General features: G+C 34.4%; 1 protein-coding gene across 5 annotated transcripts in view; it reads left to right on the top strand.

Annotated features, from left to right (window-relative positions):
- LOC115215680 overlaps positions 1 to 22,628 on the top strand; it is a 334,565-nt gene that overhangs the window by 33,098 nt on the left and 278,839 nt on the right. For 4 of the 5 annotated variants that reach the window (XM_036506022.1, XM_036506020.1, XM_036506023.1 and 1 more), the window contains exon 2: positions 8,626 to 8,738. The exons of the other annotated variant lie outside the window; for it this stretch is intronic. The gene's annotated coding sequence lies outside the window, so the exon portion shown is untranslated. The remainder of the gene's footprint in view (positions 1 to 8,625; positions 8,739 to 22,628) is intronic. 5 annotated transcript variants of the gene reach the window in all.

The raw sequence follows: 22,628 nt of genomic DNA, 5'->3' as shown, positions 1-22,628 counted from the left end.
TATTTCTCTTATTTCATTTGCTTTATCTAGTGTGATGTTACTACTCATAACTAGTTTTCCTCTTTTCAAGGTTGCTTTGGTACATTTTTCTTAGCCAAATTTCATACTTATTTCTTTGGTAAATCCATGTATTGTATGTAGTAATGTTTCCAGCTGTTTATCATTTGTAGCGTACAGTTTTAGGCCATCCTTATATATCAGGTGGCTGATTATTTTGCCGTAACAGTTCTATCCGCATCCAGTTCTGTCTAGCAAGTCAGATAATGTGTCGGTGCCAAGCATAAAAGGAGTGGAGAAAGCGTGTCTCCATGGAATATTCCTCTTCTAATATGGATGGCTTTGGATTTTATGAGTCCCTCTTTTGTTTGAAGCTGTAGCACCGTCCGACATTTATTCATAGAGTGTTCTATATATTTTATGATTATTGGTGCTACCTTGTTCTAGGATCCATGGGTATGTAATGCTATCAAAAACCTTTCGGTAATCGATCCAGGCCATACTTAGAACCTTCTTGCCGCGGTTGCCTTCAGTTATGGCTTTATTGTTCCTTAGTTAATCTTTACAGCCGTGTGAGCCCTTGCAGCATCCATTCTGCTTTTCTGGAAACAGGTTGTTTTCTTCCAGATGCTTGCTGATTCTCTATGATATTATTGAAGTAAAGGCTTTGTAAATTGTAGGGAGACAAGTTATTAGTCTGTAGTTTTGTGGGTTTGCCGTTTCAGTGGATTTGGGAACTAGGATAATTTTTCGCTTTCGTAAGACATTCAAGCATTGTCTCTACTAGCTTTTTGTGAGTTCCTGTCAGATAATTTAACCAGAGGTTGGAGATCTTATTTTTCCCGGGTGACTTCCAGTTGCTTAGTTTTGCAGTGCCTAGGTGGCCTCTTCAGTTGTTATAGGGGTCCAGAGTTGTTCAGGTGCTGAGTTCGTTGGCTTTGATAGACCTTTTCTTAGGTTGTTCCTTCGGCGACCATATTTCCTTCCAAAATTCTTCTTCCTCCTCTCCTTCTTCTTCTTCTTCTTCTTCTTCTTCTCTTCTTCTTCTCTTCTTCTTCTTCTTCTTCTCTTCTTCTTCTTCTTATTATTATTATTATTATATTATTATTATTATTATTATTATTATTATTATTATTTTTATTATTATTATTCAGTATTTACAGATCATACTATCATATTTATATTCCTTGGCTACTTGTATGAATTTACCTTCATTCTGCACAACACAATTCTCTAGTTCTCCGGTGAATATTTTCTAATTGATTTTTACTTGCCGTCACTACTCTACTTGCATGGTGAACATCTGGACACTATTTCAGACCTTGGGCGATGCATTGTAAAAGCAGTGGTTATTTCCATTATTTCTTTGTATAACCTAGTGAATTTGTTTAGCACGTAGTTGGATATTTTATCTCAGAATGTATCTTAAAGTTTAAACAACTAAAGTATCGATGCTTATTGCCTTAATTTTGCCTTTAGTCACTTTTTATTATTAATATATCACAGTTATAAATTCTTTTCCTAAGCTATCCCTTCATTTGTGTATGATGTAAACAGTTCAGTCTTTTGTTACCCAAATAATCGTATGCGCAGGGCTATACTTGGTCCAGATATCTAATTTCAGTTTCTATGAAGTAACATAAGAATGTCCTGAAATAATTTTCCTCTGTTCGAGGTCACTTTGATACATATTTCTAAGTTGAAATTCATTGAATTCTTTGGTAGATCCGGATAATGTTTTTTTCTTCCCCTTTTCGCTTTTACTTTATTCAGTCATTAGTTTGCAGCCAAGCTGGGACCCTGCATTGAATAATATTTAGTAGAATCAATTGACCCAGTACTAATGTTTTTGAAGCCTGGTACTTATTCTATCGGATTATTTTAACGAACTGCTAGTCTATGGGAAGGTAATGACACCAACACTGTTTGTGAAGCGGTGGTGGGGGACAAATATAGAAAAAGATGCACACACAGAAACACACATACATACAAACACGCTCACACCCACATACGCAGGTATATATATATATATAATATATATATATATTATATATATATATACATAAATAAATAGATATATATGTGTATATATGTATATATATATATATATATATTATATATATATATATATATATATACAGATAAGGAAATAATTTTATTCTCAAGCTCAGGACAATGCTAATATAAGGCTAGATTTATATATCCTGAATTTGCAGAAGGACGTGTCGTTGGATCAGTTTAGCTTAATGGCAAAATACTTCACGCGTAATCACAGGGATGTGAGTTCGTGCCTCGTGGCTGGCCGTCGACACACTTTTCTGCAAAATATCAATAGTTTATCCTGTTTACGTTATGTTATTAGCATTATCCTGCGCTTGAGAATAAAATTATTTTCCTATCTGTATCTTTTAATATATCTCAACGCTTCTAAACCTAAATATGTTCGTTGACTGTCAATCGTGGCATATTCTTGTTTATTACCTTAGTTATGGTTAGTGTTTGGAGGACCCAGTGTTGGATATTGTCAGAAGTCATTTTATACCATGCTCAAACTTTTCAGCTGCTTATTTTGCTTTGATGAAACATATCCAGCAATTGCAGCATTTGCAGTAATATAATCGAGTTTTTGCAGATCCGCTACTATGTTCTTTTGCTACATTATGATTTAAGGTAAGGATTTGTATGTTTCTGAGCATGTTATGGATCTGTAGCTTTGAAGGCATATCATTTCTATAGACTTGGAGATTAAGTATGTTTTCATTTTAATAAATCAGAGAGCCAGCAGTTCTCCATATGTTGGAAAGCATCTCATTATACTTCTCTGTCTGCACCATATGTGTCACTGCTCAAATTTTTTAAACAGTTGTGCATCTTCCTGATATCTAAAGCCTTCCAGTAGCTTATTTTTTGTCGTGATTTATTTGCTCCTTTGTTTGTTTTGGACAAACGATTGTTCAAATGCTGTGTTTCTTGTTTTGGTCGATCTTATCCGTAGTGAGCTTTTAGCTCCTTATACTTCTATTCTACATCTGGTACTGATGGTGCTTCCGGACTACTATTTGGTTTTGATAAGAAATGTCTTGACACTATTGCTTTGAGTTTGTTCTGAACTATCTATTTTCTTCAAATAACAATTATTGTTTTTCTTCAACTAACTATTGCCGTTTTCCAATGGTTTCTCTGCGACTTAATGAGGGTCACTTGTTCCAGATTCTTGATTTCTTTGTCATGTTATATTTCTGTTATATTTTTCTCACGTTTTCTATCAATGGCGTTATTGATTACAACAGCGGTTAACAGATGATTTCTCTTCTTTTCTCTCGTTTTCTGAATATTTGTTTTCCATATCGTTTGCTTGGGATTTGATATTCATACTTGAGTGAATCTGAGAATGCGCTTGATTTCCATTCAAACACAGAGATTGTTGCAGATCCTATACCAGTTTAGCGTCATATAGTTAATGTGTGTACCTGTCATAATTTAGTCAGGGATAGCCGAGTGTATGTTTTGTTATTCTTTCTACCATGCCATTGCGTTTCATTCTCGTGTGGATCGTATGTTGGCTTAAAAGAAAATCTGTTATTTTCATTACTTGCATATCCAGTTCTAAATCTGTTGTTTTCATTTCTTGCATATCCAGTTCAAATATGTTAAGGTTATGAATCTTGCCCTTAGAATGTCTTATTTTTAACTATTCGTCATTTAAATTTTACATATTTTTCTGTTTGCATAAACTTGGTTTGGTTGTTGTTGGTCAGAAATGAGCAGTTATAGCGTTTGTATCTGTCATTTGTGTTGCACATGTTAGTTCTGTGTCTGTTTTATACTCAATGATTTTTGTGATTATTATTTGTGTTTTCGTAGTGCATTCTTTCTTTTCAGTGTTCGTTTTCAGTTTCAGGTACATTTCTTTCTGAGATTCTATCTTAGCTAACTATTTGAGACCACCGGCAATACATAGATCTGAGATATTTACCCCTCCAAAGTTTATAAGAGTGTCCTGCTGTATTTTAGTTTTTTTAAGTATTTTTTCTAGGGTATCTCTGTAAAATATGCCTTTAGAACAGAAACAATATTCCTTTTGGATTATTTGCGATACTTCAGTCGTAAATCTCGTTATATGACCAGAATGTCATCATTTTCATAGGTTACAGTTTAGTTTAACATGTTAGGAGTTTCAAGTGTGAGATTTTGTGCTTATTTGTAAAACACCTTCAAAGTACACATTCCTGATTAAGACACATGTGTTGAGAGTTACTGCTTTTGATTCGGATTATATGTAAAATACTTGGGATAGATGGTGAGATTGAACGACTTGATGGTCGTTATTAGACCGTGTCTTAATTAGACCATGAACTCAAAATGAATGAGACAGTGAAATTTATTTTATACAATTTATTTGAGATAACAGCGATGATAGTCGGTTGTGTCTCGGAAGAGTCATTTTCTTTTTGTGCCTTATAATTTAACACACACACCGGTAAAATTTCCACACATTTCTTATTTATTTTCCGAAAATTTTTGTTTAGTCTTGCAGCCATTTCAATAGTCTTGACTATGATAATGCATTTCCGAAATTTTAAAGACAAATCTAGCTAAAAAGCAGACAAGTATACTTTTATAGCAAGTCATATTGATGAGTTAACTTGTCAAGCTTCATATATTTCATCTGAATTCAATTATATCATATTGAAATTTAAGCTGAAGTAGACATTACGATGTCAATTAACATAATTAATCAATATAAACAATGTAATAAGAGATGAATAGATCCGGAGGAATATATTTCAGAAAAATATACACATACTTGATATATTATTCGGAAAAAAATATTTAGTAAATTTATGCTTAATTAGTGTACATATAATCATATACTCTTTACTCTTTTACTCTTTTACTTGTTTCAGTCATTTGACTGCGGCCATGCTGGAGCACCGCCTTTAATCGAGCAAATCGATCCCGGGATTTATTCTTTGTAAGCCCAGTAATTATTCTATCGGTCTCTTTTGCCGAACCGCTAGGTGACGGGGACGTAAACAAACCGGCATCGGTTGTCAAGCAACACACAAACACACACACACACACATACATATATATATACATATATACGACAGGCTTCTTTCAGTTTCCGTCTACCAAATCCACGCAGTGGGACTGAACCCGGAACCATGTGGTTTGTAAGCAAGCTACTTACCACACAGCCACTAAATGTTTGTATATTTTTATTGATATGTAATATGAATAGCAACATCTTCTACATGGGAATTGTAGCATTAAAGAAAACAAACAGTTGAAACCGAAGTAATGGTAGTCATTAATGCAAGGAATTGTTTTCACTTCTTAAATTTAAAGAAATACAAATTACACAGCCTTTTCCATCATTTCAACACGGATTGAAGCACTTATTCTAATTATCTAAAGAGTACATAAATATAAGGAAACAGATTCGAAATAAATATATGACGATATACGATAAACTAAGGCGGTGTACAGAAAACTTAGCACGCCGGGCGAAATGCTTACCGACATTTCGTCTGTCGTTACTTTCTGAGTTCAAATTCCGCCGAGGTCGACTTTGCCTTTCATCCTTTCGGGGTAGATTATATAAGTACCAGTTACGCACTGGGGTCGATGTAATCGACTTAATACGTTTGTCTGTCCTTGTTTGTCTCCTTTGTGTTTAGCCCTTTGTGGTTAGCAAAGAAATAGGTATTTCGTCTGCCGCTACGTTCTGAGTTCAAATTCCACCGAGGTCGACTTTGCTTGTCATCATTCCAGGGTCGATTAAATAAGTATCAGTTACGCACTGGGGTCGATATAATCGACTTAATCCGGTTGTCTGTCTTTGTTTGTCCCCTCTACGTTTAGCCCCTTGTGGGTAATAAAGAAATAAGTATTTCGTCTGTCGTTACGTTCTAAGTTCAAATTCCGCTGATGTCGACTTTATTTGTCATCCTTTCTGGGTCGATAAATTAAGTACCAGTTGCGTAATTGATCGATCTAATCGACTGGTCCCCTCCCCCAAAATTGCAGGCCTTGTAGAAAAGAATATACAATAAACTAATGTTTGCCATTATACGACACAAAATTCTATAATCATATGATCATATGATTATACAAGTAAAAATCTTTATAAACGAATATACACTTCTAAAGATATGACGATGGCAATATTGATATCGCCGTCGTTACAGTGCATCAAATTAGAGGATGACAAAAAATTCGTATGAAGGATTATTAGGATGCTTGTACAGGTGAGCATTTATCTGACGACAAAAAACCAGATCTGTTTTGTTGGTAGTTGATTGCGTTTCCTTCGCTCACATCTGACCACACAGTTTTCATAACGCGATCAAGCAAAACAGTTCAGGTTTTGAATATACAAACACAAAATACAAAAGCAAAAATCATGACCGAAAGCTTTCAAATTGCTGACGTTACTGATGATTGTGTATGCGTGTATGTATACGTATATATGTATTTAAGTATGTATATACATACATACATATATATGTATTATGTATGTATATATGTATGTATGTACATATGCATGTATCCTGCGTGTGCATATTCCTGTGTCTGTGTAAGAGCGTACTTGTGTGTTTGGGTGATTGCAAACCTGTTACATAAAAGAAATATGTGTGTATGTATATATATATATATTGAGAGAGAGAGAGAGAGAGAGAGAAAGGAGAGAGAGAGAGATGGAGATTATTCTAGCGTAAAGAAGGTTGTAAGTGACGTGAAAGTTAGGTAACAAGCGAGAAGAATGAATATATAAATGATTTAAAAAATCGCGAGAATAGTCGGAAGTTATCGAAGTGCATTCGAAAGAGTCGTCATGTTGTTCGACGATTCGTGTACGCGTTCTCTGTTTGGTGTTTCCTCCGTCTCTAGTGTGTATGCGTGCGTATGTGTGTATGTGTGTGTGCATATATCTATATGTGCATATGTATGTGTGTAGAAATTATTGTTAAAGTGAAACTGAACGTGCATTCAGGTTCCTGTGTCTATGAGTATGTCTTCCTTTGCGCGCGTGCATTTTTGCGTAAACATACGGAACAATTAGTAATGATATTTGATATGTGTATGGATGCAACTGTGCCTTCGTAGATGAATCTGTGTGTGTGTGTTGTTTTGTGCGCATGCATGTGCGCATATATGAGTGTGTGCGTGCGCGTGTGTGTGAATATTACCTGTTTATGTGTCAAACAGAAGCGTGATGCAGATGGTGTGCGACGGTAGTTAGTTGTGACAAACTGCAGAATGTACCAATCTTCCGATCTTGTCAAACTAATTTTGACAAGAAATAACATAAAGAATATACAGAGAATACGCAGAAGGAATATATAACTATAAAGTGCACAGAAATAGAAGATATAAAGACTAATGGCTTTAGTGGGTGAATTAAAATTAGATTTGTTGTGACCTATTTGGTTTTCAGTTCTCTTATTGTAAAATAATGATGCTCTAATTCGTATATTTGAACATTGATTACCGGCCAAACAAACTTTGCACTTCAAGTCTCTTATACTTAAAAGTTTTTACTATTCTGCTCTTTTATACCCTCACTGAACCTTCTCGTTTAGTAAAGTTTGATAACAAATTTAGTCAAAAATTTGGACAGAAAAATTAACACCTTCTTCTATGCGTTTAAATGGAAATATTTCTACAATATAATGTAATCGTATGAGTCATACTAGTTGATACAACAATTTGACTGTTGATTTCTGTATCCGCATCCGGGTCTCCATATATTACGTTAATGAAATTATCTCACGCCTCAACATAATAATATTTTACATATCAACATATATCTAACCATCCTTAGTTTCTTTAATTTTTTATCATTTAAAATAAATTTCTTCCTATTTTAACTAAATACTGACCCATCAGATGCATTTATTTAGATGAATAGTTTCCGTATTTCCAAATAACACTCAAAGATTTGTATTACCTCGCCACAGCATATTTCGAAATCCATCGAGATTTCCTTCAATCATATATAGCGTATCCATTCCTGTTTATTTTAGCATAGTATTTTTAAAAGCCCCTTTTTATTTGACATTTGAATACTATATACAAATTGTTGCTATTATGTTAAACTGTCGTATGTCCAAACTTAGCCAAATGCGTTGATTTTCAATATAAATTTTGCTTGCAATAGCCGATTCTTTTGGTCAAACAATCATATCCAGCTGCTTCAGATGCCAAGATACGAAAAATTGTCGAAGTGTAGTACAACAGTTTTGCTATGGAATGCTAAAACTATTTTTTCGTTTCCTAAAAAAGCAACGTTTTGGACTTACGACACTTTTGCATAATAACAACGAAATATATTCTATTTTCGTTTGCATTTTTACTATACCTATTGATCATTTCCGTATAATATTTTTTAGATTGTGTATGTCATACTGTTTGATTTTATCTATCTATCGTTTTCAACTTCGTTTTTATTTCCTCTGCCTTGCGCTTTCTTTTGAACCTATATTCACATTCACCAACAAACATCCCTCTTTACATTGGTATTGTTTTGCATAACTACTGCTTCTTACTTTAATTTTTATTCACGTACATGTTATTGCTGAAATATTTTCATTATTACTCTTTGTTTACAATACATTACAGCACCACCATCTCAGCATATGACTTGCAGTCTTTATGAATCTAACACTAACAGGACAATCTTAAAAAATTTACATTGGAATATGCTTAAATCAGTAGTAGCTAACAGACTTAAGGTAGGCTTTTGCACTTTTAGCAATTAATATCTCTTATCTTTATCAAGATAAATAAATATATTCCTTGCCACTTATAATTAAAGCAGGTCCTGATTAGTCAAACTTTTGCATCATTTTCCTCCTTTGCAGCAACTCTATATATGACCGGATTCTCTGTACAGGTCTCTATATATCCTATATGAAAGCCTATTTATCACACATCTCTATAAAAAAATACTTTGTGTCCCCTCATATTCATTCATTCTATATTGTTAATACCATTGTTAATGCATATTGATTCATTTTCTCATACGTCAACAATTAGCAATTTTAAATAATTGGCTCACGAAATCTGGTTTGTGTTTGGTGCAATCTACAAAGCCAAATGAGTCAAACACACCTAAAGCACCTTCTTAGTTTTGTTTCTGTTGTCCTTCCCCTCAACTTTCTGTCTACCTCATCTACGTCTGTACACATGTATCTATAGAATGTTACGATTATAACACAGGAGCTAGCCTTCTCACATGTTCCCAACAATTTATATTGTATATATATTTATATATATTCACACATTCACACATACACTCACGCGCGCCCACTTCTATGCACACACACACACACACATATATATATATATATGTATATATATCTTTATCTATCTTGTTCCCCTCTCTCTCTCTCTCTCTATATATATATATATATATATATATACATGTATGTACATATATATATATATATCTGCATCTATATCTATGTATCTCTCTCTGTCTGCCTCTCTCTCTCTCTCTCTTCTCTCTCTATATATATATATATATATATATATATATATATATATATAGTCTCTTTTAGAAAATTAAATGATACGTATTAAATTAACTTTAACGCAGAGGACATAAATGAAAATTTGAAACCGTCTATTTTGGGAAAGAGGAAAAAAAATACTTTTAAAATATTAGATGCCAAGATCTTTAAATCCGTTTGATGCAGTGCTACTAAGCAGAATTTTCTTTTATAAGTTTATATATAAAATACAGCAAACCTTTAATTCACAGATTTTATTTAATGTCGCTTTTGTTTTTTAATAGTTTTTTATTTTTATTTGACCATACCTATTTAAGATGTAAAGAACATTTTTAAGATAAAAACAATACGAGTTAATAACCCATTTTATTTCTTTCCGATGTTTATGAAAAACTAAAATTATACTATAATCGGATCTAATTACCTTTTTTGCTTATCTCTTTTGTAATAAATACGTTCAAACCTATGATACATTTATCAGCCATTGTCTGCTGACAGCATCTACTAACTTAATGTTTGATCTCTTATAGATTTCTTTCCTTCGTAAAATTATTCATGAGCTATTTTTGTTATTTCATAACTATTTATTTCTGAGTATTTGTCATGCAATAACTTATCTATACAGCATTCTTTTCAACTTCTCTAAAAACTACTTTCTGTCTTTTTTTCAAACAGTTTTTCCTAGCGTTAAGTACTAATTTGCACATTTTGTTAATATTGTATAAATGAGAGAGAAAGAGAGCGAGAGAGAGAGAGAGAAAGAAAGAGAGAGAGAGGGAGTGGACAGCGATTGAAACATATACATTATATATATATATATATATACACACCCACTGATGTGACTGGGGAGAATCATTTTCTTTTTTGTGCCTTATAATTTAACACAATCACCGTTAAAATTTTCACTCATTTACTTATTTTTATTTTCTTAAAATTTTCGTTGTTGTCTTGCAACTTGAAAAGGTTGCAAGTCGCAACGAAAAAATTTTAGGAAAATAAAAATAAGAAATAAGTGGAAATTTTACCAGTGAGTGTGTCAAATTATAAGTCACAAAAAGGACATGATTCTCCCCAGACACAATAGAATATGCTTCAATACACGAACTCATATAATCTTGCAAACCAAATCCAAAAGCGAAATATATATATATATATATATATATATATTTTATTTTATAGAAGAGGGACCTACATATATATATATATATATATATTTATATATTTTTGTTTCACAATTAATCGAAAATGAAAAATAGAGACAATTAAGGGAATAACGACTAGGTGTATTAGTTGTAAAAGTGGAAGACACTTTGACGTTACAACTTACGCAGGAAAAATGGAGGGACAACAAATTCTAGATTAACAGGCGCACATGTTGAATTGACGGGAAGGAAGGAATTGGTTGATAGTAAGGCTGGTAAAGGAGACAACACGAACCTGACTAAAGATCGTAAGTGCAATGTTATGTGTATATGTGAGGATGATACGTTCGTGTGTGTGTGTGTGTGTGTGCGTGTGTAGGCAAGTATGTGTGTGTGTATGAAAATTCTGTGAGCGTGAGTGTGTAGATATGGGAGCGTGCGAATATATGCGAGTGTGTATGTGTGTGATTAAACAAGTATGTATGTGGTTATGGAACAATTTGTGCATGTGTGCTCTGTGTATGTATGTGTGCATGTGTGTAGACATGTTTGAGTGTGTGTTAGGCAGTTATGCAGGTATGAGACTGTCAGATGTGTGTATGTGAATGTGAGTGTAGATGTGCTTGTATATTTTGTGCCAGTAGCATGCGTGCGTGCCTGTAAGTTCATGCGTTCATTTAAGGTGTATTTGTGTGTCGGACGAATGCGTGCATGAGTTTTGTGCATAAAGTGTGTGACACTTTTTGTGTGACAATATGTATTATGCGTGTTTATACATAAATATTCTGTGTGTTCCCTATGAAGTTAAGTGTGCGTATCCTTGTGATCAGTTGGTATGTGTATTTAGGGATGATGGATAAAGTGTGTGCGTGTGTGTGGAGATGTTATGTGTGTTTGTGTATTCTCTATTTTTTGTATTTATTTTGTGCATGTGTAGAAGGACGCTTTAGTGTCAGGCTATCTGATATGAGTGGTCGTTGTAGAGAGATGTATGTCGGTCGATTTGGATGGAGATATGAAGTGGAATAGTGATGGCAGGAGGTAAGGTTTGTGAGGTGTGGATGCGTGAGGATATATATGCTACTATACGTGCGTGTGTGTGAGAGTAAATGAGAACGTGTTTGCTGGTGCGTATTTCAGGAGTCAGTGGAAGTTGTAGGGAGTTTTGTGCGTAAATATCTGTGGAGGGGGATTTAGACGAAAAGAAGTAAAGAATGAAGACCATGTAATGACTGAGGAATGGAATGAGAAAATAATTCCGAATCCCGACGGAGGTGCGAGTTCGGGTGGCCTCTCTCTATATAAAAATAGAAACATAAGTAACAGTAGCACACGCTGTGAATCAAATTTGCAAAATAGTTTCGATTTTCATAAGGTGCTCTTTATAACCATGTTTGTCAGTATTACTTTAGGAAGCAAAATTCACCTTAAACTTAGCATTACTTAGACATAAAATATTGATTCTATGCTACTAATTAAAATAAGCCCATGTTATATATTCTGTTGACTTATCAATTTAATTAGGAGGTTTTATTTTGATAACTTTTCGAAATTATGAAATCTATATTCAAATATTGTTAATGATATATATCTATGGGCTGTACAGTAAATAGATGTGGAAAACGATCGAGGCGGAGTGATTAGTTACTTATTGATTCTTCGCTTGATACTTAATATTAGGAAACTTACTGATTTGAAGGTGTTTTATCCTAAACAATAAACGATGTATAAAACGAAATATGAGTGTGACGCGTCTTGTGTATTTTGGACATTCGGATCTGTTATATTCCCCGCATTTTATCGTACTATTTATCACATATTTTACCTAATCTAGAACTGTCAATTCTATAATTTTTTCCACGATTAGTTACTTGTGCATTGGCTTATTTTTTCTCCACATTCAATGTAAAATCGTTCAGACGTCCATTATCAATAACATATTTATAATGGCACTGCGGTGTTTTTTAAACTTATAATGGATTCTTTCTGTCATAACGAGAATCTACTTATACATCAGACTTTTACATTTACGCTTTGATTGATAAGATAAATTCACTCATTTTTTTTCTTTTTCTATTTCACTGACAAATGAATTTCGTTACGCTTGAAAGCATTTATGTTCTTTTGTTGCTTGTTGAATGTCATTGTAAATATTTTAATGATTTCTCACTTTCTTCACTTTCTTCACTCGCTTTTTGTCTATAAGATAATAAACATATATTCGAGAAGTATATGAATCAGAATTTGTTGTTATTCAATGGAAACTATAGCAGAATACAGTCGAGTGTTTTCAGAGAAATTAGGAATCCATAATCTAATATATATGCTATATTTTTTTTAATGGTGTACTGTAGTTATGAGCAAGAATTTGCTTGCTGACATTTAGAAAATAGATGAATATATATATACTGCTGCGCTTAGTGATTTTATTTGTAATATACATGCAAACTCGCCACTTGTTTGCGAGAAAAATCCAACATTCTCCATATTATCATCTAGACATTTATCAAGACGAACGAAAAATCATCTGTATAAATATGCGTTATTAATCAAGTTAGCTGAATTGCGGCATGTTGTTTGTTTTTTTATGTATCTATATTTTATTGGACTCGTTTCTTTTTAACAAAACATACTGAAGCCTAAATCAAGAATATAGATGTCTTTCTTTTAAATGGTCTGTGTTGCTGTAAAATGCTAACCATAATCGCGATAACTTTCAATCTCTAATATAATAAGTGGTGGGACACTGGCTCATCTTTTATTGACCAATTCGCAGAGAAAAATTTGCCAGGTTCTTTCTTTAATAAATAGCGCAAAATATTCAACTAAAAAAAAATTGCAATGTCACCGACAGATAAAATTTCCCACTTGTCATTTTATTTTAAATTTTTGTGAATTAATGATCATTGGATCTCGATCTGTCTCTATCTATGTGTGTGTATGTGTGTGTGTGTGTGTGTGTGTGTGTGTGTGTGTGTGTGTGTGTGTGTGTGTGTGCGCGCGTATCCATGCGTGTGTATGCGTGTGTATACCGTTCAAAAATTATATTTCAGAGAAACGGTTTCTTCCCTCTTTCTTAAAGAACGCCAGCTTTTCTAGAATGTGATGCAAATCTTTTTTCACATATTCCTGCGCATCTGTAATAACAGATGTAAATGCAAGCCTATAGCCTAGATACAACCGGTGTACATTTATTATTAATGCACCTTAAATATGTTACGTTAGCTTTTAGGCGAGACATTTACATATGCGGAGTAGTTGATATTTACAATAATTGAAACTATTTTTGCTGTCTATACTATTGGAGAATAGCTGTCTTATTATGCTTACATGTACATATATGTTTATGTATGCCTGTGTGCGTTCATTTGGGCTTGAACTTCTGTATAATCGTTAAAGGCGTTACGAATATTTACAGTCAGTTGGTTGTGCGTAGAAAGGTGGTTGTGTGCAGTAGATAAAGCTTCTTCCTGCTAATGGGCATGAGAAAGGAATTAAGATGGAAGTTAGGAAGAGGTGATGAGTAATTATTTGTTATTTTATGGTTCAGAGTCGAAAAATCCAATATGTGAATACCGTCTAACGACATTAATTCCCCCTGTTACATTCACCAAAGAGGAATGAAGAAATATCTTTTAGATGTCAATAACATAAACTCCCGATTTGATTTATATTATGTAAATAGTCATTAACATACCGTAGAAGTCTGTGGTGGTGGGGAGAGTCACAAAACAAATCGGTAAGCAAAACGTCTAGCTATGTCTTTCTATATATATTTGTTGATTGGAACCTAGTACGCATATCTTTCACGATTTACTTGTCTTCGACGAAATTTGAAACTTGTAATTTACTGGAATCAATATTTTTGTCGAGTCCTTTCTCTTGTGCATTTCAATGAAACTAACAAAACATAATTCACCATATCTACAAATATTATCAACAAAAGTGTAAACACATACATCGTTGTCTTTCACTATTATGTCAAACAATCATTATTGCATTCGTTAATTAGTTTCTTAAGAGATTATAGCTTTAGGAGATACAATAGAAGTTGTTTTTGTTAAGTTCAATGCTGTGCCATATAATCTGAAATCGCTTTTATGCTCTGATTCAAGTACATGATGCACAAAAGCTTTCAGTTTTCAGAAGAAGATTTAATTCAATTGTATGTTTCTTCAGCGACTTGCATTAAGGGAAAATATTTCTTAATAATTTTGCTACTCGTAAGAAATATTTTCTTTTTACGGATTACAATCATTTTGAATGATAAAGATGATTCGCAATTGTATAAATTTTGAAGAGCACTTGAAAGGTATATGTCATGTGTCCTTCACGTTGCTTCTATAATCGACAATTGCCAGATTTGCAGATGACAGGTCACTCCTGCTAAATTTAAGACTTTACTCATCTTCGCTGGAATATTCCTCGCCAGCCTAAGTGACTAATAATATTATAACTTAGAAAATTACTTCAGTTGATTCTCCACTGTAAATTTAATTTTCAAGGGTATTGCAGACAAATATACTGTTGTGTCAGAACTCATTTGCGACCAGTTCAGTCATTACTAGGTAATGATATATCTGTACATTATCATACAAAACCACGTAAAGGAGGCTTAAGATAAGAGTGTAATTGAAAGAAATATGACAATGAATATTTCCCTTTGCTCAATCCACTTCTATTCGTTCCTCGAATCAATAGAACTTGTTGTAAACGCAAAATTAAAGGTTTCTTTCCATTGTGTACCAAATCAAAAAGCACACATCAAACAAAGATAAACCATCTGTCAATTATTCCATTTTCACAGAGAGTGAGAGAGTCTGGAAAATCCTTATTTTAATTCAGAACAATTAGATACATAAGTATTCTTAGATTATCAGTACTCATAACTTTTATGTATTTCCATCGGACACTCAAAAATTAAAAATATATCTTCGTAACATAATAATCAGAAGCGTGATGCGGCTCCGATTATGTCGCTAACGCACGCAACTACTTAAAACATAATAGTTTTTCCTGATAATTTCTGTACACATCAAATATTTTTAAACACTTCCTTTAGATTTAGTATGGAAATTACCATTTAAATATATATCGATATCACTAATAGAATTCGCCTCTAGTGAACAGTTGTAATTACAATAATTTTCTCTTCTCTTTCGTCAGAAAGACTTTCGGAAATGAAAACCGAAAAAACCATACTAACCCAGATTCATGTATTATTCTTTGATGTTTAAAAATAAAAATAGATCGTGGGATATGACGGCTTAGCTAAAACAGAAAACTAAGCATCGCAATCGCTCGTAATAAGATTCCGTTTAACTTTTTTTTTTTATTCTAACTGTTTATAATCTTCTTGAATACACTAAGAGCCAAGGTCGAAAGCGGCTCCATGCCAAGCAACATTTTCAAAATACAATAGGCAAGCGACGTAAGAGAAGATAGAAGTTGTCTTACTATTTTCTCTATTGCATATAGTCAAGTGTCAGGCATCGAAATCAAATTCTTCATCACAAAATTTCAGAACGCTAATTTTAAAGTTTAGTCAAATCATAACTTCAAAGAGACCTCCGTCCACACATGCGTAGGAGTGCATGCACATTTAGGCACATGGCTTACTAGTCAGGGTTTTGAACTCACGATTGCGAGATCGAGGATTAGATTCCCAGACTGGGCATTACGTTGTGTTTTTGAGCAAAGTATTTCGTTTCGCGTTGCTCTGCGATCATTTCGTCATCTGGCATGTGGAACATGATGCACCTGTACAGGTAATGTCGAGTTGATTGAGGGAGTGAACTTATGTGAACAGAAACATTTGATCACTATAAGCAAATCATCTGTGTGGTTGTTCGGCAAGGGATTGTCGAACCCTCGTATGTCTAATGACGGGTGAGTCAATGGTGATATGTGTGTGTGTGTGTATGTGTATATCTATCTATCTACACAGACACAGACACAGACACACACACGCACATATATATGCATATCTGTGTGTGCATATAAATGAATGTATATATATTTATATATTTAATTAGATGTATATATATATATTTGTCTTTTATCTTTTACTTGTGTTTAAATCATGCTGGGGCAACGCCTTGAATTTTTGTTTTAGCCAGAGTACATATTTTCTGTTAAGCCTGGAACTGATTCTATCGGTCTCTTTGCTCAACCGATAATTCACGGGGGCACAGACACAGCAACACCAGTAGATAGCAGTGATGGGAAAACAAACACAGACGTAAAGACACACACATATAGCTAGAAATATATTCATATATATGTGTGTGTGTGTATGTGTGTTTGTGTGTGTGTATTCATATAAATGACTAAATTTATACACAAGGTCATACACACACACATACACATATATGCTGTGATGTTAAAACATTTTTGCATCTTAATGCAATAAATGTAGTGATAAGCAAATTGGATCAACATATAAAAGTATACTGAATACATGAAATAGAAAACATATATATATATGTTTAATTTCCCCACTTATAAACTTGAATGTAAGATTTCTCCCTTGAAGACTGAAGCTTGTCTCATCATATGATGCAATCAATCTACACGCATTATAATGGACCCCCCCCCCCAGAAACAGCTGCTGCATTTTATATATTTTTCTCCATCCTTTCAATTCTCTGTATCATTTGTACTCTTTGTAAGTTTGACATATATATATGTACAAATATATACATTTTTTTGTATTTTATGTATTTAATATACTTTACATATTGCCCTATCTAACTTGCTTATCTCTACATCTACCGCCATACCCGGTCAAATTTAAATCCCTTGACCATTACTAAGAGTCTTCTATATAGAGAATATTTGGATCTTATCTATGAACTATATGTATATACTGCAAGTTTCTTTCAGTTTCCGTCTACCACATGCATTCTGAAGACATTTGCCCGAGGCTATAGTATAAGATACTTGCCCGAGGTGCCGCGCAATGTGACTGAACCGGGAATTATGTGGGCTGGAAGTAAGCTTCATAGCACACAGTCAGGCCTGTATATATATATTGCGTGGAGGCACAATGGCCCAGTGGTTAGGGCAGCGGACTCGCGGTCGTAGGATCGCGGTTTCGATTCCCAGACCAGGCGTTGTGAGTGTTTATTGAGCGAAAACACCTAAAGCTCCACGAGGCTCCGGCAGGGGGTGGTGGCGATCTCTGCTGTACTCTTTCTCTCACTCTTTCTTCTGTTGGCCTGCTCGCTTAGCCAGCGGTGTGACGTCATTTGAAGGCTAAAACAATGCGAAGCGCATTATGACCAGCGATGTGTAGCAACATCTGATAGCCTGGTTGATTGCATACTCACTTTTTCAAATACGATAAGCTCTATATACATTAAATATTTTGAACCCTTGCCGTGTGTGCTTGTGTCTATGTGTGTGTGCGTATGAGTGTGAATGCATGCGTGTGTGCGTGTGTGTCTGTGTGTGTGTGCGCGCGCAAGTTAGTGTGCGTCTGTTTGTTGTGTATATAAGATCTTTCTCTGATCTCGGAAGCTCTCACGAAATGAAAAATAACAATGCTACTGATAGGGCATCGATCTAGGCTGAATACTTGTAACAACGTGGGTCTATTGAAGACATCGAAGTAGTGTAATATCGAATGACGTATTAAATATAGCACTTGCAGAATTACAGAATTTTATACAACGCTTGTGAGTGTACATATGTGTGTGAATATGTTTGTGTGTGTGTGTGCGTGTGTGCACGTGTGTGTTTGTGTGTGTCCTACTAAATGAAAATCTAATCACATTCTGTCAGTTATCTGTGTTTAATTGTTCCACTAATAGTAATGTATTTCTAGTTTTTCTATTAAATATTTGCTGTGTGTAGTGAAGATAAACCAAAATACTTGAGCAGCAGCAAATGACCGAAATGCTTTCAGAACAAGATAAAACCACTACTATGATCATTTGTTGTCTGTAGATCATTTATGACCAGCATTTAAGCATAGATGTGTCTGTATATTAAGATTACTTCCCAGCCACGGAGTTCTAGTTAGCGTCCCAAAGCATGGCACTTTAGTCATGTACCTTGTCCTATAGCCATAAGCTTAGCAAAGCCTTGTGAGCAGATTTGGAAGACTGAAAGTGAAACTGAAAGTGTATCAAGTACATATACTTATATCTATGTGTACCTCTGTGTTCGTGTTTGCCCACGCCCACACATCACCGCCAGAAAGTGTTGATCGTTGTTTGTTAGTTGACGACCTTGTAATCTAGCTGTTGCATATAAGAGATTAATGGAATAAGTACCAAGACTGGACAATAATTACAGTGGTTGACTTGTTCGACTAAACGCATCAAGGCGGTGCCCTATCATAGCTGAAGTCGAATGATTGAAACAAGTCAAAGTTGAAAGGTAGAAGATTCTATATTGAGCATTTTGTCAAAATATCCTTCGTAGCATATCTAAGCGATATCTCATATGAAAGATTACTTTTGAGTTTGTGCATAAAGTTTCTCGAAATGAGTGTTGTCAAATAACTTGGGATGTCTTAATGGTAGTAAAACTATGAACTATACAATTTGCTTAAATACAACTTTAAAACCCTGTCCATTGTACTATGAATTCCGCATCAATCAGACTGGCAATAAAATTTTAATGAAATTTTTCCCCGCCTCACTTTGATAAAACATTTATGCAGATGAAAGGTGAGACTGTGTCGCAGAATAGACCTATATGCTACCTTTGCGTTACGTATACTTTTATTTTTCTCTTACTGGTCTAACTTTTACTTGCTGAGGTCAAATGTGTCTTTCAGCAACCCAAGGCAGATATTTCATGCATCTGGCTAGTAATGCAGACAATGTGATTGATTAATTCTTGTCCCATATATTTAGCGATTAAATTACAATTGATGATAATAATAATAATAATAATAAATAATAATAATAATAATAATAATAATAATAATAATAACAATAATAATAATAATAATAATAATAATAAACTGGACAATTAATGAAATATGTAAGCTTGACGAAAATATATGAAAATGTTGACAATGCATAAAATGCAGCACCCTAAGACAGATATAAAACGTCTTTACCTTTGAAGAAAAAAGCGGGTGGCTGTGAACTTTTACATCTGGAATTAACAATGAAGGCTGCCATAATTGGCCTAAACACCTAATTGAATACTCTTTTTCTCGGTACATACAGTTTGTCTGTATCGTTTTTGGGGTGCAGTTTCCCATATCTAGTCAGCAACTTCCTCGTCTTTCTGTCTAAGCTGTTTAGTTCGTCTGCTGTTCATGCGATTGCCCGGCTCCATATCTAAGGAGTGAAACCGTTCAGGTGTTAATAGCTTCAATATTATTCTGTCGATTTAACTTCGACTTAAAAATCAGTTTCAGTCTACGCATATACTCCACCTTATCTATTTCTATCATTTCTTTCTCCATCAGTTTATCCATTTCCAATATCCCCATATACTTATAGCACATCTCTTCTAACAGCTTCATAGCCTTCTCCAAGGGTATCACAAGCCCGTCCATACATTTGATTTTGCTTCTCTTCAAGACCACATTTTTTCAGTCCAAACTCCATTCTAATATCAGCACTGAAAGTATATACTGTATCAACGAGGGAACTGACTTGGGATTCATCTTTACCATAAAGTTTGGGGCCATCCATGAATAACAAGTGGTTGACTTTTTGCTAGTGGCTCTTGAATACATACCCTGCCTATGCTTTCCCCAGAATCAGTGTTAGTGGTATCATGCACAGTACAAAGATCAGTAGCGGCAGGTAGTCCCCTTTGAAGATGCCTCTCCTGATTTCTATTGTTCCTAAACTTCTTTCCATATGCTATCTGTTTCATCCTCCACTTTGCCATACTTTTTACAAGCACTCGCTCAACATTCGATGCAATACCAAATAGGTTCATACATTCCATAATCCAAGAATCCATAATAATAATTTGTATGAAGGGTATAGAATTAATGGTTAAGATAGGGAGAAAGGGAATGGCCATTTGAGCGAAATAAGTTTACTGGTTCAGTGGCTGAGGGAGATTACTAAAGCATGAAGTGAGGTATGAGGGAAGATAAATGGTTGGACAGAGTTGGGGTGACTTGGTGGTCTATATAGTAGTTGCTAGTAAGAAAAATGAATTTGGTTGGTATTGGAGGTGGGGACCATTGCATGCAGAGGTGTATGAAATTGAATAGCGGGATATGATTATGGAAGGGTTAGAGGCCGACAGTTTAGTATCCAAAGGAATGGAGGTAGTATTAACTACCTTTCTAAAGAGGAGAAATAAGATGCTATTTAGAATGTTGGAGACACAGAGGGAAGTGGGTAGTAGTGGTTTAGAAAAATTTGGAAAGTCATATATGAGAAAGATTAATAGGGGTGGCATTTGTAAAGTAGGGGTTGTAAGCGTCCATGGCTAACTTTGTGTTTCTCTAGATTTGTCATATTCATAGACGACGTAATGGTTGGTGCCGTCAGCTATATAGTACAGGGTATCTTATTTTCAGAGACAGTGATAGCTGCTTCAGGATGTGAAAATTTGCCGTTAAAATATTACGCTGTGCCGTAATAGAATTCTTCCCTATTTCATAAACAGAAAAAGCCATCCCTGATTGCAAAGGCAATGTACACAGAGCATTGAAAATTTTATACTTCATAATCATGATTTATCATCAACAGATACACAGAGCAAACCCTTCTTTACTAAAAGTGTTATGGTTAGAATATTTGTGTCTGGGTAACATAACTCTTTTTGATGTCAGACCATAAACTCTGATATAAAACTTAATGCTTCCCACCTCAACAACCAATTTCTGACTTCGTAAACATCCAAATATGCCATTGATACGCCGAGAATCTGTCACATACAGTGACACGTCGAGAATCTGTCACATACAAATAAGTGAAAGAATCAATAGACGTTCACATCTATTCACATTGAAGAACAAATTAGATTCTCTGATATGTATCATTTCAGTTGGAAAGTTTATCACTTTCAGATTTAAAAAAAACAAACCGCACCAACCCAAGTATAGGATATTCGTTTAAGTATCATTTAATGATATGGTATGAAGGTATAATGTATGCTTGTTACTGAACTGGAGAAGCGAGCAAAAATTTATTTTCTTTCATCTAACAATATTAGTCCACAGAATGTGTTTACCACCGAAAAAAATCAGCATCACAAAATAGCGACACTTGAGAATGACTTGTCAGAGAGTGAGTAGTCTGATTTCTTTTACAAAAGCTACAACAGGAAACTGTAATTTTTCGTCTCTAGTTACGAAGTTAGTTTGCATATTAACTAATGTGGCTTCACCTTATAGTTTATTTGATATTAACCAGTGCAGGTGTCTGTCTGTCTATCTATCTATCTATCTATCTATCTATCTATCTATCTATCTATCTATCTATCTATCTATCTATCTATCTATCTATCTATCTATCTATCTATCTATTTATCAATCTATCTATCTGTGTGTGTGTGCGTTTATGTATGTATGTATCTCTGTCTGTTTGTCTATTCTTTTACTTCTTTCAGTCATGTGACTGCGGCCATGCAGGAGCATCACCTTTAGAAATCGACCCCAGGACTTATGCATTGTATGCTTAGTTCTTATACTATCGGGCTCTTTTGCTGAACCTCTAAGTTACCTGGGCGTGAAGCACACCAGCATCAGTTGTCAATCGATGGTCGGGATAGAAACACGGACACAAAAATACACACACACACACACACACACACATATATATATATATATATATATATATATATTATATATATATATATATATACATATATATATATATATATACATATACATATGGGCGACTTTCAGTTTCAGTCAACAAAATCCACTCACAAGTCGACTCGAGCCTATAGTAGAAGATACTTGCCCAAGGTGCCACACCACTGAACCCGGTACCATATGGCCGAGAAGTAAATCTCATGCCACACAGCCACG

This window comes from Octopus sinensis, linkage group LG9, assembly GCF_006345805.1.
Source record: "Octopus sinensis linkage group LG9, ASM634580v1, whole genome shotgun sequence".
NCBI lineage: Eukaryota > Metazoa > Mollusca > Cephalopoda > Octopoda > Octopodidae > Octopus > Octopus sinensis.
This window is presented reverse-complemented; position numbering and strand designations above follow the sequence as displayed.